This window comes from Lontra canadensis, unplaced genomic scaffold (assembly GCF_010015895.1).
Source record: "Lontra canadensis isolate GAN:19392208 unplaced genomic scaffold, GSC_riverotter_1.0 scaffold5, whole genome shotgun sequence".
Lineage (NCBI taxonomy): Eukaryota > Metazoa > Chordata > Mammalia > Carnivora > Mustelidae > Lontra > Lontra canadensis.
The window spans coordinates 30803795-30824710 of record NW_022630999.1 but is presented as its reverse complement, the minus strand read 5'-3'; the positions used below and the strand labels follow the sequence as shown (position 1 = coordinate 30824710).

Here is a 20916-nt window from a genome sequence, read left to right as displayed (position 1 = left end):
TATACCCATAAAGAGAAAACCTGAGAGTTTCTTATCAAATCAAAACAATGTCTTCATTTAGAAATGTGGAATTTCTGGATTTCAGAACAACTTGAGGTAGCTTTCACACCAACCTGCATTTCTATCTCGAAAACTCCACATGACAAGCCAATTAACTAACGAGCTAATGGACTAAACTGTCATTTTGTACTAAGCAAAGTAGAAATCCAGGAAATAACAGCAACAGCATAAAATTTTAATAAACACAATAATCAACTTTCCCTTAAGAAGGTCTGCAGATTAGAGAAGTTTTACATGAGTAAATAATACAATCTTTTAAAACCACTTAATTAAATTTTGGAAAGAATAAATTTCTATGAAGAAAGCTAAGAGTTCCAATAAGCTTACCTATATACATAATCATTTATTTATGCATTAGCATTTAAAATAAATTTAACCATTTATTCCTTCCAAAAACCAGCTCTGTATAAGGTATTGGGATATCTCTGTGTATAAAAATATCCTGTTTTTAATTTTTCAATCTATTTTCCTCATTTTATTAAACAAGTGGCTCCTAATCAGACTAAATACAGAATGATATACTCAAGAAGTCTGTAACATGGCCCAAACATCTATTATTTTGGCAAAGAGAATCTTCTACCCACTATATTTTTTGGTGGGCTTTTCTTTAAGCAACAAATACACAAATGAATTTAGTAGTTAGAGATTGCTTTTGAATTACAAAGGTCTGGCTGCAGATTGTTCTCAAATATGTCTCCAGTTATCAAACTGTAAATGTGATTTACAATGTAAAATCTTCATATGAGTAGTCCAATATCATAAAGCAAATTTTAACAAATTTCCTGATTATTAATGGTGATAGAGGAAACTGCTAACAATTCAAATAGGTTTGGACATTTATCACTTGATATTTGGCAGAAATGTTTCTTTTCTCTCTGATCTTCCTGATCTCTATTTGGTTTCAGTTAATTTTTGGCTGTATTAGGTATCACGGTTTCCTATTTTGAAGTCCCACTAACTTGCCTTCCACTGACTATGATTTTGGTAAAATCTAACAATAGCATCTTCATGACCAAATCCAATGATAGTTTCAAACCCAAACAGACCTCTCCAAAATGCATGACACTGACTGGAGTCCCCTGTTTCTTGAAACTATTCTTGCCTCAATGGATATTACTTTCACTGGGTCCCGCTCTCTGATCACTCTTCAGTCTCTCCCCACACTTGGGTATTCCTCAGCCTATGCTAGAAATGTTGGTGCTTCCCAGCACTCCCTCCCCAGCCCTCTTTTCTCCTCCTCTTTTAAGTACCTGGGAAATTTTGCTCATGCTGACACTGCCAAGGGGCTCTTGTCCATATTTCTCCCGTGAGCTTCAGACTTAGACATCTAACCATACATGACATAATTATTAAAGGAATCTCAAAATCAGGTGGCCAAAATTGGGCTTCTAACTATTTCCTACAAAACTTGTTTTGCCCTAATTAAAACTGCTCACCATCTATCTACCTGCCATGCGCTCACCACCAACCTGCAGGCACCATAGTGTCCTTCCCTTTTCCTTCCTTCTTACCTCCAATTAAGTCATGTGGATTCTTCTTCTTAAGTATGCTACAGATCCCTTGCCTCTCCCCATTCTGACTTCTATCACTTGAATCAATGTGCTCAGCGTTTCTCACCAGAATCACCACAGTAGGCTTCCACCTCAGGACCCTCTGACCCCAAGCTTCAACCTGCTAATTTATTTTTTTTTAAAGATTTTTATTTATTTATTTGACAGACAGAGATCACAGATAGGCAGAGAGGCAGGCAGAGAGAGAGGAAGGGAAGCAGGCTCCCCGCTGAGCAGATAGCCCAATGCTGGCCTCTATCCCAGGACCCTGAGATCAAGACCTGGGCCGAAGGCAGAGGCTTTAACCCACTGAGCCACCCAAGCGCCCCCTGCTAATTTATTCTTAATTCTGCCACCAGTTAATCTGCCTTCGGTGGATCCCCATTACTTTTAGGTGTGGTTTTAGTATTTGCCTCCCCCCCCAACCCGCCCCAAGATGTTCTTTTTCAGTAAATGGTGCCACCACTTACTGTAATGCTCTAACCAGAACCCTACCTGTCATCCTCAGTTCTTACCATTTCCTTGTTTTTTGCATCCAGTACAACAGCAAAAACTGTAAACTCTACCTCAGAAACCCACCTCCTATCTATCTGTATATTGCTATCAACATACTTTGACCTGAGTTCATCATTGTTTATCTGGAAAACAGAGTTTCAGGACATAGTTAGAATTGTGCTGATTATATCCCTGTGTTATCCATATAAACATATTCCCCTACCCTTCTCTTTCCTATGAACTAATCCTTGGAGCTACAAGTCTGATAATTACTCTCTTCAAGTCAGATGAACTGAGGTATAATTTAGATATAGTAACACTCTGGAAGGGTGATCTTTTTTAAAAATTTATTAATGTGATCATGGCACTCTGCTTTTAAATCATGCAACAAATTTTTATTTCACTGAGAATAAAATCTGCAGTGTTCTCACTGTGGCGACAGAATCCTTCACAGTCTAGTCACTGACCATCTTCCTGATCTCACCATGGATCGCTCTCTTCCTCCTTAACCTCCTTGTAACCACATCTGGTCTTTTCTCCATCCTGTCAACCCTCCACTCTCACTCCTATCTAGGAGCCTTGGCATTTACTACTCCTTTGGCCTGAAATAATCCCACACCTCTCCAAGTGCCTGATTCCTTCTTGCGAGGGAGGTCTCAGCTCAAATACCATGCCTTTAGAGAAGCCTGCTCTCTGCATGTGTTCACACAGACACACATTTATGTACATAAATCACACTTGCTCGTGTCTTCCAAGTCCTTATCATTTCCTAAAATTATTCTAACTTTTATTTACTTATTGTCTCTCTTTATCACACTTGACCATAAAATGCATGTCCATTTACCACCCTGGTGCTGAAATAAGTGGCTGGTACTTAGCATAAACTCAGTAAGTGTTTGCTAGATAAATCAATGACTCATCACTGATCCGACTCCTGCAGTTTCTAGCACTCTCCTTCACCAATGCTCTGCTTTGGATCAAGTGAATGAAGACATCTCTTTTCCCCCAATCCATTACTTTCCCTCTGGGCTCTACACCTCGGTGTGTGATATCCAGTGTGCCTTCGTTTTGCCTCCATTTTTCTGCCTTACTCATTCTGACTCATTCATTATATTTGAAATAAAACAAAAAGGCATCGACTTATGGCACGCCCATAGTATACTATGCACATAAAATATGCTGATTGCACTTCAGGGAGAGTCCTGTAGAAGAGTGATCAAGAGTAAGGTCTGGCTTAACACGGTCTGAACTCCAATCTCTGCTCCATCACTGAAATGTTCAGGTGGATCTATACAAGCTCTTTGCCTCAGTTTCCTCCTTTTCCAAAGAATAGGACTCTTGAGGATTATGTGGTATGTGTAAAGTGCTTAGAACATCTGATCAATAAACAGCATCTATTTTTATTCTTAATAGTAATTACGTACTTTATTTAACATCTCCCACCAAAATGATTTATTTTGTGTCTGCTTATTACTATGGGCAGGTCTTTATGGCATGGTGAGAAAGATTTTTTTTCTTTTTTTTCATTTTTCTAATTTCCAGGGCTAGGCACAATTTCTGACATATCATAGTACTCCTCCATTCATACTTCGCAAATGACAATGAGTGAAGCTTGTTTCCCTGGGTCAGAAATATGCTTGAGGTATAGAGGTGGGGTCCAAATGTATGTGAATAAAAATGAGTAACACGTGCCCCCAATAATTTTATGGATAAAAAACAAATCTGTCAGGAATAACAGCTGTGGGTGTTTAAAGATGGCAATCAGGTAGCTAATCTAACTGGTCTGAAAAGGATCATAAAAACAAAGAATGGAAAGTTCAAATTCCAATGTAAAGCCCATACTTTGAACACCTCTCTTCCTCAACTCACAGGGAAATATTTAGTCTCTTCTGCTGTAAAACCAGGAGCTAAGATTAGAAATGGCACCATTTCATTCAGGCACAACATTTTACTTTGGCTCATATATTCAATAACCCATAAACTCAAAAATCCCCGAACAGGTCAAACCCAATAATATATATTCACCTCTAAAAAGAAGAGCACCAGTTTTGTTACACTGCCTTGAACCGATGCAAAACAACATAGATAAGGGCCAGCAAACTTTTTTTCTGTGAAAGGACAAATAGTACATATTTAGACTTGTGGGCCATACTAATCAACACCACTGTTGTAGGACAGAAGCAGTTATCAAAAACATACAGTTGAATGGGCTTAGCTGTGTTGTAATAAAACTTTTATTTATGGACATAGACATTTGAATTTTACCTAAAATTAAGGGCCCCTAAATTGTATTCTACTTTTGTTTTTTCAACCATCTGATAATATAAAAACAATTCTTGGCTTATAGGTATATAAAAGCAGGTACTTGGTCCAAATTGATCCACAGTTCATAGTCTGCTGATCCCTGCATTATACCAATTTTGTTAGCTCTTTTCCTAACTTCAAGAAAAATGTGATGTAACTGCCTGCTCTTCATAAGCTGAAAGTGGGGATATATTTTCTCAGGCCAAAAAGATTACTACTTTTATAAGTACTACACTATAACTTCTGTAGCACCTTTTCATTAATATAAAGGATAAAAAATGAAAATCATTATTTAAAATATCTTTATATTAATAATTTGATGGACAGCTCATTCAGGGCTCTATTAATTTCCTTATTTATAAGAGAAAAGAAAGTATAATGATAAAATATCAATATACATCCATGAGACCAAGATAAGTCATTCAACCAGTCACGGTTAAAAACAAAACAAACAAACAAACAAAAAACCACACAGTCCATTCTTATATTCTGCAAGGAAAAGATGTCCACCTTGCTTTTACTCAACAGATATTTATCGAGGACATACTATGTACAACACAATATGAAATACAGCAACCTCTCCAGCTTGTGTGCAAGAATAATTCATCTTTTTGTGCATTCACAAATAAGTGTCTGGAACAGCTAAATGAAAAATGTCATCATTATTTTGATAAACCTCAGAAGAAATGCAACCACCTTCATTCAAGGATCAATATGACCCAGGGCTTTTGAGCCCCAAAGTTCTCCAGAGAGTGCTACAGATTGACAGGTTCATCTCTTAGTACTTGACTGGACATGAGATACAGTGAAAGACACGCAAAACTCAGGTGAAGAGCCTCATCTCCGACAGTTCCATATTGGCCAGACAAGCACCGTGGCTCAAGAAGGCAGGCTACCTCTTCCACAAGTCGATTGTGAATTACTCTCTCTAAATCGGCTCCACAGCTGTGATTTTCAGTTCCTAGAGTGCCCTCCAAATAGCAGGTTGTGGGGGGAAATAAAAGCCTGCTTCTTCCTCAAACACACACCTTCTGGCGATCCGCCATCCCAACTCATGAAGGACATGCAGATCTGAAAAGAGACCCTTCTGGGACTCTATCAATAAAATGGTAGATCAAAAATTTGGCAGAGGGGCTGCTGTTAGGCTCTCAAACACATAACTTATTCCAGTTTTGGAGACCTACAGAGTAGATCTATGCAATGAACTTGGCTCAAAGGGAGCCTAAAGTACTCAGCCCCCAACAAGTGAGGATGGGGGAAACTATCCCAAACTCCTGTTTCTTTTTAAAGGAAACAAGGAAAGTGTAAAAAAGGAAAACAGAGGAAAGCGAAGACTCTTACCTGCAATATTAGCCCTTTCTGGGAAGCTGTAGGAAACCCATAATCTGGCTACAGAAGGGAGTTACAAAAACTGAGTTTCCCTATCTTTCAGACAACAGATAGTCCGCTTCTATCATCAGCTGCTCATGTTGGAGAGTTAGGAGATCAGATGGTGAATGATAAATGTACCCGGAAGCTGGCATTTTGGGGTACAGCAGTGTCCTGGCTTAATGTACCACATCTGCATAGGTATGCTATTTGTATACAAACACACACACACACACGCGCACGCGCACATACACACACACATCCATATCACATACGTATTGAGAGAGGTAGAAGAAGGAAGAGAAGAACAGTGAAGCAAGATTATCTCTCACATACACACCTTTGATACATAAATACACACATAGACACAGAAAGAGTGAACAGAGAACAGACTTATCTGTCACAGAAAAATGATTCAAGTGCCCTCAAGCCTTCAAAAGCATGCTCTCTTTGAGCCTGGATTATTCAATAATTCCCACATTACTATTTTTCACAGGTATCCTTCTGAAACGATCTCAGTTATCTAATCTGCAGGTTCAATTAGACGCCTTTATCACCTGGCATAACTTTCAAACCCTTCAACTCTACAACCCTTCTGGTTTCATGGAAAGTTCACCAGGTTGACATTTAGTTACATGACTGAATTCTAAATAGGGATTAATAAAATGATTAATTTACTCTTCTTTTCTCCTCTCTCTCTTTCCGGTTTCCCCCATGAGTCATGGTTGGCCATCTACAAGAACACAATATCTAACTGTGGAAAACTGTCTTCCAAACACAGCATCTGTCTCCCTGGCAAGCTCTGCTGACAGTTGGGTCCTGGCTCTGGAACTGTTCAAGAATCTTTTTTCAGGCTGAGCGATTAGTGGGCTCTCATCCTCCTAGGTGCGGCTTCCTACCGATACCACTCAATTTGAAAGATGGATTTGTATATATTTATCCTTAGGAGAATCTGCTATTGTGCAAATATATCAAATTGAGACCCCCCATGGGAGGACACGCTTGACACAGGAGCACTTGCATTCCTTTTCCTGCAAAACATCCATAAAATAGTTTGGTGGTTCCCAAGGGTCTGCTTCTGGGTATTATATAAGCAGCTTCTCCTTCAGCAAAGGGAAAGGGATGCTTCAAGACACAGAAATAAAAATGCCCACTGTTCTCTAAGGGAATTTCAAAATAGCAAGTTGCTTAAATACCAAGGAAAGCACCTGGTTTCTCTCCAAACCTAAAGATAGCCTGTGATAGTTTAAGAAATGTAAGCAAAGGTGGAGGAAAGGAGAGGCGGGTGAGGAGGTCATGGACAGCACTGGAGAGATTCTAGAACACACAGATCATCTAGCAGGGCGCATCTGCATAAGTACCGTAGTTTGTGAAATTCTATCGAAAGTACTTAGTCAAGAAGTTTCATGTTTCGTTTTTTGAAACGCAGTTAAGGTGGAGGCCTAGTCTGTCGGCACGATATTCCAGTAAGGGCATGGTCTGTCTTGTTCTAATTCGGAGCCTGAAATACTGTTGTCAGGCTCTCCCTTTCCTTCTTAAAAATTTCTTCCCATATCTACCTTATCTACTTTTTTTTTTTTTTCAAACAATTACTCAACTGTTAGACCCCCTGGAGGCTTCTGATTCTTAAAAGAATTAGAAAAGATCTCCAGTTATTATTAGATTCCATTTTAGAAAGAGAAGAAAGCAGAAAGTGAGCAAGATAGGCACGCCTTTATGTTGCCTGAGTTACTTTTGAAATTTGCTTCATTCAAAGGCCAGAATAGCATGGAGAACCTTCAAACTATAAAATAAGAATTCCCCTGGACCAATTATTTGTAACCTCTCACTGGAAGTAAAAATGATTCAACACCCTTCCCTCCCCCGGCAAAGACCTAAAGGCCCTTAAGAGAATCCAAGAAGCTCCATGCATTTAATATTTTTCTAAGAATAAGTATGGGGGAAAAGATTAAGCCCTCAAATATCCAACTTATGTAAGTCTGACAACAAGAAAAAACACTCAGTGGAAAGGATTAATCTCAAACAAAACTCGGAAGAGAGGTTTTTGCAGAAACTACTCCTCTGGCTAGATCTCTTTTGTTTACAATATGAAGTAGAATTTGGACCCATTATACATTCTTTCTTATAGTCCCCCTTGTGAATTGAGGTTGTTAAAGTAACATTGTAATTATCTCTTATCTATAGCATGATTTATTTATAATATGAAATTCCCTTTTACATCTTTAGACTCTTAATAAATGAATGCTCTCCTTAACAGAAAAAAATAACATTGAAATATGAAACAAATATTTATTTCACCATCCTTTTTCTAGAAATCTATGAATGTGACTCCGATAAAAACACAGCTACACATTTTGCTTTAAACATTTAAAAATGTTTTTTCAGTTTCAAAGGTCATATTTAGAACTGAACCAACCATGAATATGAATAAGTTGTAAGCCATGCCTAAAGCGGGTGTCTTTTCAAGTAAAAGACAAGACTTACTAATAGTCCCATTTGTTTTCCATTAAAAATCTACTCATTGTATTCACAGCAATCCACATGCCACTATGCGAGCCTGCTTGGACAAAGCCTTTGCTTTGTGTGTATCAGATGCAAAATTTACTTAAATTCCAGATAATTGCAAGTGCATCTGCTAGGCTTTGTCACTGGTCTATATGAACATTTTCACAGTGTATACAAAGAGCAATTATCTAACAACTAAAGAAAACGAAACAGTCATTTTGGCAAATTACAGCCAGCTCCTTTATCAAGGAATAAGTTTGCGAAAAGAATGCTACCCCTAAACACTTTTTTAAATAAAATGTATTCACTCACACCACATACATTAGCTACACAGAACAAAAAAGGGAGCTTTTTCAACTGTTAAATTACTAGGTCTGAAACAAGGATAACTGCAATTTCAAATAAAATCATCTCACAAAACATTAAAGTTCCCCTCTGGAGAAAAAGAAAAAAAAAAAAGATTTAAACCAATTTGATGCACTAGTATAAGTTCTTATTCTGTACTCACGACAAAATATTTCAACAATAGTCACTTACCCTGTTTATCTTCCAGTTTTAGTTCCCTGATTTGAGATATAAGTGTACAGAATCAAGATCAATGAAGGAAAGTCAAAACAAGGAATATTAAAATAAAAAAACAGCAACAAAATCAAAACAAAAACTTGAGACAACAAAAATCTTAATTGAAACTTTTTGCTCCATTCACGAATCAACGTAAGCAGGCCTGTCTCTCTAGTTGGGCTATTTGGTCAATGTTTCTCTTTTTCTCTTTTATTCCACACCCCCACACACAGACACCCAGTCCCTTTTCCCTCTCTTTTGCTCTCTTTCCTTCTCTCCCCCCCCCTTTTTTTTTTTTTTTTTTTTTTTAGCTTCCTGAACAATCCTATTTCAACTGTTACACTCAACACGGCCAGCCCTCCTTCAAAGCCCAATCCAATTTTCAGAAATTTACACCTCATGCCAACTAAACAACATCAACAGCACTCCTCCTCTAGGGCCTAATAGGGTAAATCTGTTCTTTTAACAAATTCTTAAAGCTATCCACAGTGATCACAGTGGTATCATCAGGATAGAGAGAAAACTATTTAATACAAAGACTAAAAATTTTTGTGACATTTGACCCGTTTGAAATCTGTCAATTCAGCAGCCATTTATTTCCTGCTTCGGTTTCATTTAAATATCTTCATTATCATTTTGTAAAATGTATTATGTTACCAGCCAAAGCTATTAGAAAAAAAAAAAAAAAAAGTCTCCCTATTCCCCAAACTGGAGAATCATCATTATCATTAATATTTCATGGAACTGCATTAAATGAGACAATATTCAATATTTAACTATCTAATCCTATAGTAATTTATATTAGAAAATACCAACCATGGGAGAATTCAGTCAGTTGGATTATTTTATTGGATGAACCTTTGTCATTATTAATAACACTTCAGTATCTCATATTTTTTCAGCACAGAATGTAACATCCAAGGACTGAAAGTGATTTTGTTTCTAATTAATTCTCAAAATCCTTGGGAGACAGTGATAGGAGGATAAATATATTAATTTGGAATTGGAGAATAAAAGACTAGCCTTTAGATGCGAAAGTTTTACTAGAGATGTGGATTACTTGCATGGGTCGTACGCTTCACTAGGTTTACTCATAATTATGTGAGGAAGACCTATTTATTTATTTATCTATTTATTTTTTAAAAGATTTTATTTATTTATTTAACAGACAGAGATCACAAGTAGGCAGAGAGGCATGCAGAGAGAGAGGAGGAAACAGGCTCCCTGCTGAGCAGAGAGCCCGATGCGGGGCTGCGGGGCTCGATCCCAGGACCCCTGAGACAATGACCTGAGCTGAAGGCAGAGGCTTAACCCACTGAGCCACCCAGGTGCCCCAGGAAGACCTATTTAAACCTCAGAGTCTACATTATGGGGAGGGGGATACAGTTTTACTTCTTTCAAGTACCATAATTATTATCAATTTATAAGTAAAAGTTGGTCTATCATCCAGAATTCCTATTAATTTGCTTACAGGTGATTACACAGACATCCAGATGTTCTCCACATGTACTTAAAACAAATCCCATTTCCCTCTTCTCAGACCATTCATCAACTTTACATATTTATACGTAGGAAAACTTCAGCTCATTTTAGGTAAATTATCTTTAACTTCAGCAAGAATGGAATTCAAAGGGGTAACTTTTTAATATGGCACTTGGTGATAACAAAATAAACTCTACATAACAAACATTTGAAATTGGTGTGTGCTAAAATCTAAAGTGCTATGCTTAACACCTTTATGGCCAAAAATGTCCTCCATTTGATTTTAAGCAAGAAAAAAATTCTCACTGCTACTAGCTTTTCAAGTTTGTACCCGGAGACCATCATTATCCCTCTCTTAAGACCCTAAAGTCACTCATGGAATACCAGTAAATATTTGCTGGAGGCTTTTCATTTATTTGTTTTGTTGACAGCTTCCCCCTCCTATTTTTTTATTTTGAGGGAATTCCACCATTTATATATGACTGGAAGTTGAAGTCTTCTTGTCTCGTGAGAGAACAGACTATGGATTTCCCAGACTTCCTAGTTATTTGGGTATGGACACTTTATCAGGATGCAGCCAGTCAAATGGAAATCACCTGCCCCAAACTGCGAAATGAGAGCCAGGGACTCCCAGAAGACAGGATAGGGGTTCCTTCCAGACCTGGTACAAATGGCCACATATCCAGGGCAGCAGTGCTGGTGGACAGTAATGGCAGAGGCAGAGACCAGTGCCAGGGAGGTGGAGGGCTCTAGCTGGACACCCAATACGCAGTGGCAGAAGCTGAAGTGCCTGGTTCCACATGGTTCCTCGTGATTGTGTAATTCCCGATGTCCTTCTAACACATTGCTTTACTGTTTACATTAGCCAGATTTGTCTGTGTAGATTATAAGCAAGAACATAACTGGATCCCACAATCAAAAATAACAATTCAAATTGCGCTTTTATTCTGTGTTGGTTAATTTTATAAACTGTTGGAAAATAAATTAAGAACTCCTGCAATATTGTGAGTTGTAAAGAATATTCCATTTTCACAAAGACTAGGAAACTCCCCATCCAGGAGGGCCACGACAGCAAATGGTAAGTGATCTCATAAATCCTTGGAAATTCAGGTACCCAATAGCAAAAGAGCCAAGAATCAAAGTTTAAATGAGGAACATGTCCATGAAGACCCTTCCTATTTTTTTTCAACCACTGCTTTTCTGTTTCAGATCAACAGGAAAAGGAAGGAACAGAGGATGGAAAAGAACTTTTGATGGTTTATCTACGATTTCCTGGAAATGAGATATGCACATCTTGAAAATCCACAGTAAAAATGAACATTCATCAAGAGCCTGACCAGTGATATCAAAAGTCAGAGCTGACTGCCTCAAGTCCAGGAAGCTGGGGCTGGGGAAGGGGTCAGTGCCTCTGTGCACTCCTCCTGGGCCACAGATTCTCAGAGCTCTTCACCTGTTACCTCTCAAGGATATTACCCTTCCCACAAATGATTGATAAAAGATGAATTCAAGAGAGTAAGTAAGTTTTGAAAATTAACTCTCTGAACCTACATATTCACCATATGCTTTCAAGTTCAACGAGACAAATACTCCTCCAGAGAACGTTTTTCATCCATGGCATTTTGGGAACACAAGAAAATTTTCTTTCCTTCTCAATTCCTATGATTTTTCAAAAATCCCTCATAAGAGAAAGGTAAATCATAAATTGATTCATTGGTCATGAAAAATATAAATTGACAGCTGTAGGGCATGGAATCATTCATCCGTTCACTGATTGAATTGACACAAGTAACATGCACATTCTCAAAATGACCGCCATCAGAATTTGCCCTCACTCTCAAACCTACATGTTAACTGTGATCTGATTCTTACAGCGGCAAAGATCTACAGTTTGATACTCACCCCCTGGCTTTACTCTTTATTTAAACACGTCTGTTATTGGACATCTGAATTAAAAAATAAAAAAGGAAGAAAAGAAAGCTGAGAAATTCTATCCCTGACCTCGCCTGCAGCTATGCTTTCCTCAGAGTAAATACATTTGGAATTCCAGGGCAATGTAATTCAAAACAAAACAAAATCAAATCAAACAACAAAAGAAAAACCAAGAAAACCACTAACTTCTGTAATTAAAACATTATTTTATGTGCACGCATGTGCGCGCACACACACACACACACACACATATCACGGTATTTTAGTCTATAGACTGTAAGCCTCTAGACCAGAGATCAATCATACACACACACAACACCCAAAATGTGTACGAGTCTGAGTACACCCCACGGGGGATTAATAAACACTTATGAATTGACTGACAAGAGAAAAACCAAGAAATGACAACCTTCAGGGTAGTCGTAACACAATTTTAACTTGAAAATTGCCCAGGAATAGACTTCACAATCTACGGGAACATACACAAATCACATAAAAAGAAGTGCTGCCCCTCATCTACCTAGAGTGGCCTTAGGGACGAGCTTAGTGAAAAATCACTGTTGTAGGAAGTGCAGTTCAGGCTCTCTATCTAGCTACTGTTTGGCTTCTGCAGAGAATCCTGCTGAGAGCAACTTTTGTTCTGTAATAAATCTATTACAGAATAACTTTTAAAACATGGATTAGAATAAATGCAAAATTTTGTGGACTTCTAATATTTTCTTGCTAAGTCAACAGGTATAAAACCACCTTTCCCTCCCAACTCTCAAGATTCATGTTGCCATTTTAATTTCTCTGCAGCCAAACATAACAAAAGCATGATCTACAATGCTTAAATAGCTTCTTCAACAGAAGCATCCCCAAATAAATGGTAATTAGCAATAAATCATAATTTACCCATTGTCTTCTTTAAATGATGCATTAATGGCGTGATGCAATTCTTAAAACACATTTCATTCAGTGTCTCCTTGCAGACAATCTCCAAATGCCTCAAGTTCAAAAGTGGTTTATTTTCCTCCCTGAAGTTCATATACATGTTCTACCTTTGGGGTGTGGATAGGACAGATTTATAAAAATTTAGTGATCCCTGAAACTGAAGAATTACAGAAATAAGATGATGCTTCTGATAACAATTTAGCCTTGCCACATTTACTTGAAATGATGCCTATTTCAGTCATTACCTGTTTTGAAAAGCTACTTCCACAATGATACATTTCCAAAAATGTATAATGAGAGAGCAGGTGGGGAAAAAGTAAGAAATAAACTGTGAAGATCGGTCCCCTTAAACTTAGAGGGGGGTTAAAAAAAAAGAGAAGAAAACCATTTTGGGATGAGGTAAGAAATTTTTTTAAACAAAACACATGAGATCAAAGTAAAAGTCTGTGTATGTCTTTATCATCAAAGGCCAAACACAAAATCTATTTTAATTCACTGCTGTTTTAGCATGTGCTCATTACAGTTACATGTACTGGCCAATAAATTTGCCACCACCACCTGGCCTTTCACCTTACCGGATCCCACCCCACCATACTTCCCCAGATTCCCACAGTCCTTGACATAGTCAAGGATGGGCTTGGTCATTTGCCTTGTAGAACCATTCAAGCCAGTTTCCTATCACCCACCTTTGAACAGTTAAGTCATTATTTGTTTCAAAGTGTTACAGAACACCTTACTCTTCTTCCTCACATTATTATCAGGTTGTTAGAGGAAATCATCTGATTGTGGTAACCACCAATGGTTTCCAGATTTTCTATGTCAAGCCAAATGCATTTGGGGGGTGATGCTTACTTTTCAGTTTTTAGTTCCTCACACTGATAGCAATGAGAAAGTAACGGTTTCTATGTTCTCATGGTTTGTTTTTTTTCTTGTTTTCTTGGCAGCCTCCTCTGGACTGTGAGATGTGATGATTGATCATTTTTCCACACTCATCCACAGCCCTCTCTGTGACCACATGTAAATTCGCCAATGGATAATTAAGCAACAGACACATCCAATAAATATAATAAATAAATTTGATTTTTCCCCCTTAGTAATTGGTTTCATCTGACTGAGTCTGATTATGTGTGGGGATATATAAACAGGATTAGAGAAGAGAAAAATTAGATGCTAGGTCACACAAATTGCAAAGCCCTAACCACTGTGAAATGTTTTTATAATAATTACATTATTATTCCTAGGTTTAAAATACAGAGAAGCAGCTTGTGTCTTCTCAAGAAGTTAGGTGAGGCTAAAAATAAAACCAGCAGCATGATTATTACCAGAAGGAAACAGTAGCCACCTATAGAATATGTTCCCCTCTGGTCTGCATTCTCTTCCCACCATTCACATGCCTTTCCCTGTGCTTCCATTAAATCCATGCAGGTAGGGCCAAACTTTAACATGGGTCTCCAATTCCAGTTGTCCTGTCACACCAGACTATGTGAGTAAAAATGAGGCGGTCCAACTAGAAGGTGGAGAATGAGCAGGTATTTGTATACAATTATTGCCTGAATAAATCCTAAGGCAAAATTAAATTAAATCACCTTTCAAATATACTCTTGAGTGACACAAAGAACAAAGTCTTATCTTGCTGTTTAAAACAAGCACCCTCCCCTATTTGCATTTACTTTCTTAGAAGTCCTGTTAGCATCAAATTATTCTTACCATAAGTTTTAGCTCTTAGCTGAGCACAGTATCTGACTTGCCTTGGGAAACCAAAAATGGCTTATTGAAAGAGGAAAAAAAAAAAAAGACTGAAAGATACATTCCTGCAGCTTTAATTTGCCCATGTTCTTGCTAAGTATTATCTACTGAAATGTGCAGTACATAACCATATACTCTTACATTTGAAATGGTTTAGAAACATTATCACAGCTAAGATCACAAAGTCTGTTGCAGTGAGTTCTCTAATAATAACTATGATTATAGCTATGTAGATATTTATTGTTTGAACTAGCCACATGCATGGACATAGCCATCTTCTCTAATAGTTCAGTTTCATTCTCAGAAATAATTGAGGAACATAACTTGACTATTTCTAACATTCAAAATTTTGAGGTGGCACTTTTTAAAAAACATGTTACAATTATAGCAAGCGGCTTACACAATTTTGTGAAATGGTTATTGTACGTTATGAGATTTTTTTTAACCTTTGCCAAAATCATTTCCACTTGCTGATCTATTTCTTTTCTACACGTATACCCTTATTCCTGTAATTAAAGTAGGAGAAATGTCAAAACATTGGGTATCAGTTAAATCCTAAGCAATAATAAAAATGACATTTAAACATAAGCTTTTTCCAAAAGAATCCTCTGTCAAATTGTCCTCTCTAAAGATTTTAAATCAGTATGTTATTGTTAGTTTCAGTCTGAGCTTCATTACATGAATTACAGTCTCCAACATTAGCCCTTGCCTCCCAAATTGAAGACTGGGAAACCTAAATAAACAAAAGAAATGACTTACTCTTTTGAACCAAATTAATAAATAAAGTCCTTTATTTTACAGGGTCCATAACTGCCTTTTATATAACTTAAAAATACGTATTTTACCAAGGCCATATTAACAGAAATGGATTACACAAAATTTCTAATATTTTTAAAACAGGGTTGAGCCCATACAGCTAAATAATTTAGTCATCAGCACAATTAAACAGACTGTCTTCTGGAAAGCTGAGTTCCAAACGTTGATAGATCTGCACTGCATTTCAGAATTCACCAGCTAATACAGTAATAAGAGCAATGAAACTGAGAAATCTGGTATCATATTTGTATTTGCAATAACCTGTGGCAGAACTACATCAGCAAAAGGAGTAAAACAGGGGAGTCCTCGTAGGTGATCTAAATAAATACCAAGGACAGCAAAGCCTCCCCCAAAACAATTGCAGCCAAGGTCCGAGAAGTTGAGACTTTTAAAGAAATCATGTCTGTCCTCCCAGACCACGCACTCATGCTTTTGCCTATACAGATGCAGTATTGATAACACCCATCACTAATATTCTGCTGGGAGGCACACAGTAGTGATGAGAGGAAGAATGCAGGCAATTATTCCATCAGCATTAAAGATCAATTCATATTGTCTGGGGCAGAGCAGGGTGGGGGAAATCTTTACTAGGGAAAAGAGATTTTATTTTAACATACCAACTGTATTATTTTGTCTCTATTTCTATTCACTAAACTTACATGAAAAGAGTTGAAACACCTGCTCTCTTTTTACTCACACTGCAGCCGAAAACCACATAACTACTTTTTCTCTGATAATTCTTTTTGTCTAAAAGGCTCATAATCCTACACTTAGGAGAGGTGGGCCAATTAAAGTCTTTCAGCAAAAATGAAGGAACTTTATTTGCAAACTATTTTCCAAGCTACTTCATTTTTTTTTTTTTGTCATTAAGAATTCACAAAAAAAGCTGCAATATTTCAAGTTCAAAACCACATTATGGTACAGTATGTTAAGTCGACTGGGGCAGTGGATAATGTGAATTTTAGAGAAAAAAATTTATACCTCTTCAACTTTATGAAATCTTTCAGAAATAAGAGCAGGATAATCTTAACACAGCTAAAATTATTATGCTAAGTAGTGCTCTATCTTTGTTGGTAGAAAAAATATCTCAAATTAATAAAAAATTGTTACCAGTAGAACAAAGTCTTGAACAATGTGAACGTTCCTTTTATAAAGCAAAACAGAAACCAGTAGTACAAAGAAATACTTTGACAAGGCTACTATCTGCCCTCACCACACAAGACTTATAAAATTTCTGAGGGTTTCACAAGTTTTAAATGAGTTATCTAATTAGACACTATATCACATTTTATGAAATGTTGCTATATCCCTTCCCATTTAGAACATATCAAAAGACACCCACCAACCCCCTAACTCTTGGAAAAACAAATGTTCTTGCCATCTTCCCTGAAGGTTGTGAATCTGTTGTATTGCACTGTGAGGGCAGAATGAATGGTTTCTGACTGTGAGTCTATCACCTCTACTGACATCCAGTAATTCAAGGAACAAAACTTTTGCTTTACACAAAGTAATGAAAGACAAAACATATACTTTTCACATAGCTCCATTTGAGGTAGTAGCTTCATGTGAATTTCGCCTCTTTAAGTCTGACTTTTCAACTGAAGTTTGAGTTCTTAAGTGTGGAGGGATAAAAAGGCCCTTGCCAATGACCTTGACCATATTTCACCAGAAATCACTTCTCACAATTCGTCTACACCGAATAGAAAACAAAGGAAAAGCTTGTCAATACAGGTCTTCCTTAAAAACACACAAGTAGTTCAAAGTTCCTTTCAATTACACAACGAAAAAAACAGCAATTACTTTTAAGAAACATTCAGTAGCTCTAGCATAATAAACACCTCATATGTGCAGAGAAACCTCCACTCTGATCAAAATGAAAACAGGAATCCTAATAATACAGGCAAAAGTGACTGTCAAGTTCCATAAGCCAATGATCTCTTTCTATATAACCGTCCCCCCAAAACAAGTTACCTTCTCCCCATGATGTTGGATGCCATGCTTCTGGAAATGTTGAAATTCAATACAAACACCAACTGAAAGTAAACTAACTCATTCATCAACAAACATAGCAAAAATATGGAATCACTTTGCTATGTAACCTGAGATCAACACCAGGCACAGAAAATTAATACAAGCTTAGTTAAGATTCAATGGAAAACTTAATAACAATAATAATAGAACCACCAACAGGCCACAAACACCATGCCACACAGAACCATTTGAGAATAATCACAAATACCACTGATAGATTAGTCATCTAACTGGGCATTACACCCCAAACGTAGATAATGGTTAATACTTTAACATAAATTCGCCAAGCTTTTCCGAAGTTGCTGGGAAACCAGAAGTAGAAAGAGGGGTAAGTGGGTAAAAACCAACCTCAGCAGGAAAGAGTATATTCTTCAAGTCAATGTACTCTTGATCTTCACGTCTAGTGAAGACGCCGAAACAGAAGCTAATTGTGATGTTTCATAAGTAAACTCACACTCTGCATCTATTATATAACAGTTAGAAATCTTGCCCAGCAGGCCACATAAAATGAGTCCTTAGCCTGGCCAGTTAGCTGTTTGTGTCCATGTGTGTAGAAAATGCCAGAGAAATAATGCAGCTGCTCAGCATGGGGTATACTGCTTTCTGGTTTTGGTCCTAGAATGAGAAAATCATGATGCTTTAGAAGACTTGGGATCTTAGGATCTTAGCTTACTGTATGTATTCATTTTTCTTTAGAACCCAGACAAACAAGTGCTTCACTCAGAGATAGCTGTGATCCTAATTAACAGAAGTTGAGCTTTCCCCCCCCAAAACTTGATCAAAATGGCAAATGCAAGCACGGGTCTATGAAAATATTTTAAAATAGCAATTTTGCCATCTCAAGGGACCTATGAGTAAGCTGAGCTTTAGTTCTAAATAAAATGCCTTATTACCATCCGCAAACTACAAAAGAAGAAATAAGCTTTAGATCTCAGGAATCCTGTCCACAATTTCAAGAAAAGCTTTTGTCAACAAAGGCGACCCAGAACAGGTGAATTGCATGGTGTCTTGGAGTAGGCTTTCCTCTATAAAAAAGAGGGTTTGACTAGCTGAGTTAATTTACAGTTTGTTTTGTTCTTCAATCCTGAACAGCCTGCATGCACTGTTTTATGCTGTTCCTCCAACACCGGTTAAGTTTACATTAAGACGAAGTTTAACAGTATCATTGCAAACATACTCTTCCTACACAGGTAACTGCTATTCCATGATTGACAACCACAAAGCAGAACCAGGCTTCCTTAAATAACAATACTTTCCCTCTAAAATCTGTGTGCCTCAGAGTATCCCTGAGCTGGCTATCCTCATTTGAGTCTAGAGTTCAGAACTCCTGAAGATAGTAATACACAAACTGAACATACAACCTACTCTATCCCAGACTTCCCTCTCTACATTCATGCTGCCAGTATTGTAGCTCATTTTCCCATGGCTTAGCAGAAATTTTACAACTATAAACTGATTTCTTTTTAAACTGCTGATTTGCCTTTACTTACTGACCCTTCAGTTTTTCTACTGAACTGGAACTGAAAACTTAGGGGGGAAAGAGCAAAACAAATGAAACATAGTAACTGCTAAGAACCCTTCAAAGAAGTTAAATGATATGAATACATTAAAGAACTGTTGTGTATTAATTTTTAAATAATATTTAAAACAGATCCTGGAAGCAAGAGTTACAGAGTCAGTTCTATTTTTAAGAAAAGAGTTAGAGTTCAATTTGCATGCATTATGCTGGCTATTTTAAATAATTTTATTCCATGTGTATGGCAGAAACTGCCCTTCCCCTCCCCAATTGACAAGATGCCACTTCAAGTAAGATCTAAGAGAAGGCTGGCTTGGCGTTAGAAATTGCTGTACACATCTCACAATTCTGAATAAAACAATACCAGCAATCTCGGTTCTTCTCCATAGCCCTAAATTTATTATTAAGTAAATTTAGCAATAGCTCAATCACTGGAGAACAGGACAGAATGCGATGCACTAAACCACTTATATGTTTATTATCTTTGCAAGCAACATTAACTAGTGGTGTCGATTATACTGCTTCCTGCAAATCTGCACCAATGTGATGCAAAACAGCATTTTTAAGAAATTCTCTTGTGGAATGCAAATGATTATGCCCCCAATTTTGAATATTTTAGCCAGCATGTAGTTCTGGAATCACTGGCATCTGCCATGCTGTCAAACTGAGTCAAAATGCATTGTAATCCTGGAGAAGGATAACCTTAAACATCAATGCAACGTTAAAATGCATCCTAAAAAAAAATCGCTATAATTGCGATGAACATTAGAGAGAAACCGGCAGTCCTTCTGCAGAGAAATAACAGTCTGCTCTACCAGTCTTTCCCCTCCCCCTTGAAACTCATGCAACTAATGATGACCTCCCGAAGTGGCGATTTTAAATGTTCCAGCATTCATCTGAGGATGAAGGAGAAAAAAAAAAAAAATACACAGAAAACCACGAAACAAGTTGCAAACTGCACAAACGCAAGGAGAGAGAGAAAGCGAACTGCAGCTGATTCAGGAGCGATTGCAGAATGAGGAGCAACAGAAAGGAAACAAGAAAGAAAGAAAAGGGGGGAAAAAAGCCTTTAGCATTAAAGAGTAAGAAGTGAAAAACATTTACCAGCGGCTCGGTCAGTAGCTTCGCTCCCTGACACCATCTACATAGAGAGATAACTTAGCCTAGAGTCTTCGGTCCCAGCTCGCTTTGGAGCAAAATTCCTTCACTTCGAGGGGGCAACACACACCCTCAAGAAAGAGGGAAAGAAGGGGAAAAATAATTCCAAAGACCAAGACAGGTTTTCCCCCTCCTCCCTCTTACCCGCCCCCCGGACTCCCCAAACGGTGCTCGCTTCTGCACAGTTCTGCTCGCTGTGCAGCTGAGCTGCTGCTGCCGCTGCCGCCGCCGCCTCGGCTGCTGCTGCTGCTGCTGGTGCTGCTACTTCGGAAACGATTAGGAGGAGGACGCCCAAGCACGACCTGAGCCTGCGAGCCACCCAGGACCAATGTGCAACCTGCTCTGGAATCAAACCCATAACACACGCACGCACACCCAGTGGCTCCTGCACGCGAATCCTCGCGCGCACACACGCGCCCGCCCGCGCGCCACAGAGACACGCGCACACACACATGCACACAC

At 37.9% G+C, this 20916-nt stretch overlaps 1 protein-coding gene across 8 annotated transcripts in view; it reads right to left on the bottom strand.

Moving 5' to 3' along the window:
* TENM2 (teneurin transmembrane protein 2) overlaps positions 1–20632 on the bottom strand; it is a 1216596-nt gene extending 1195964 nt beyond the window's left edge. For 4 of the 8 annotated variants that reach the window (XM_032851741.1, XM_032851742.1, XM_032851743.1 and 1 more), the window contains exon 1: positions 20401–20632. The gene's annotated coding sequence lies outside the window, so the exon portion shown is untranslated. The remainder of the gene's footprint in view (positions 1–20400) is intronic. The other 4 variants (XM_032851745.1, XM_032851746.1, XM_032851747.1 and 1 more) reach the window with 2 other exon arrangements.
* Between the last annotated feature and the right edge of the window lie 284 nt (positions 20633–20916).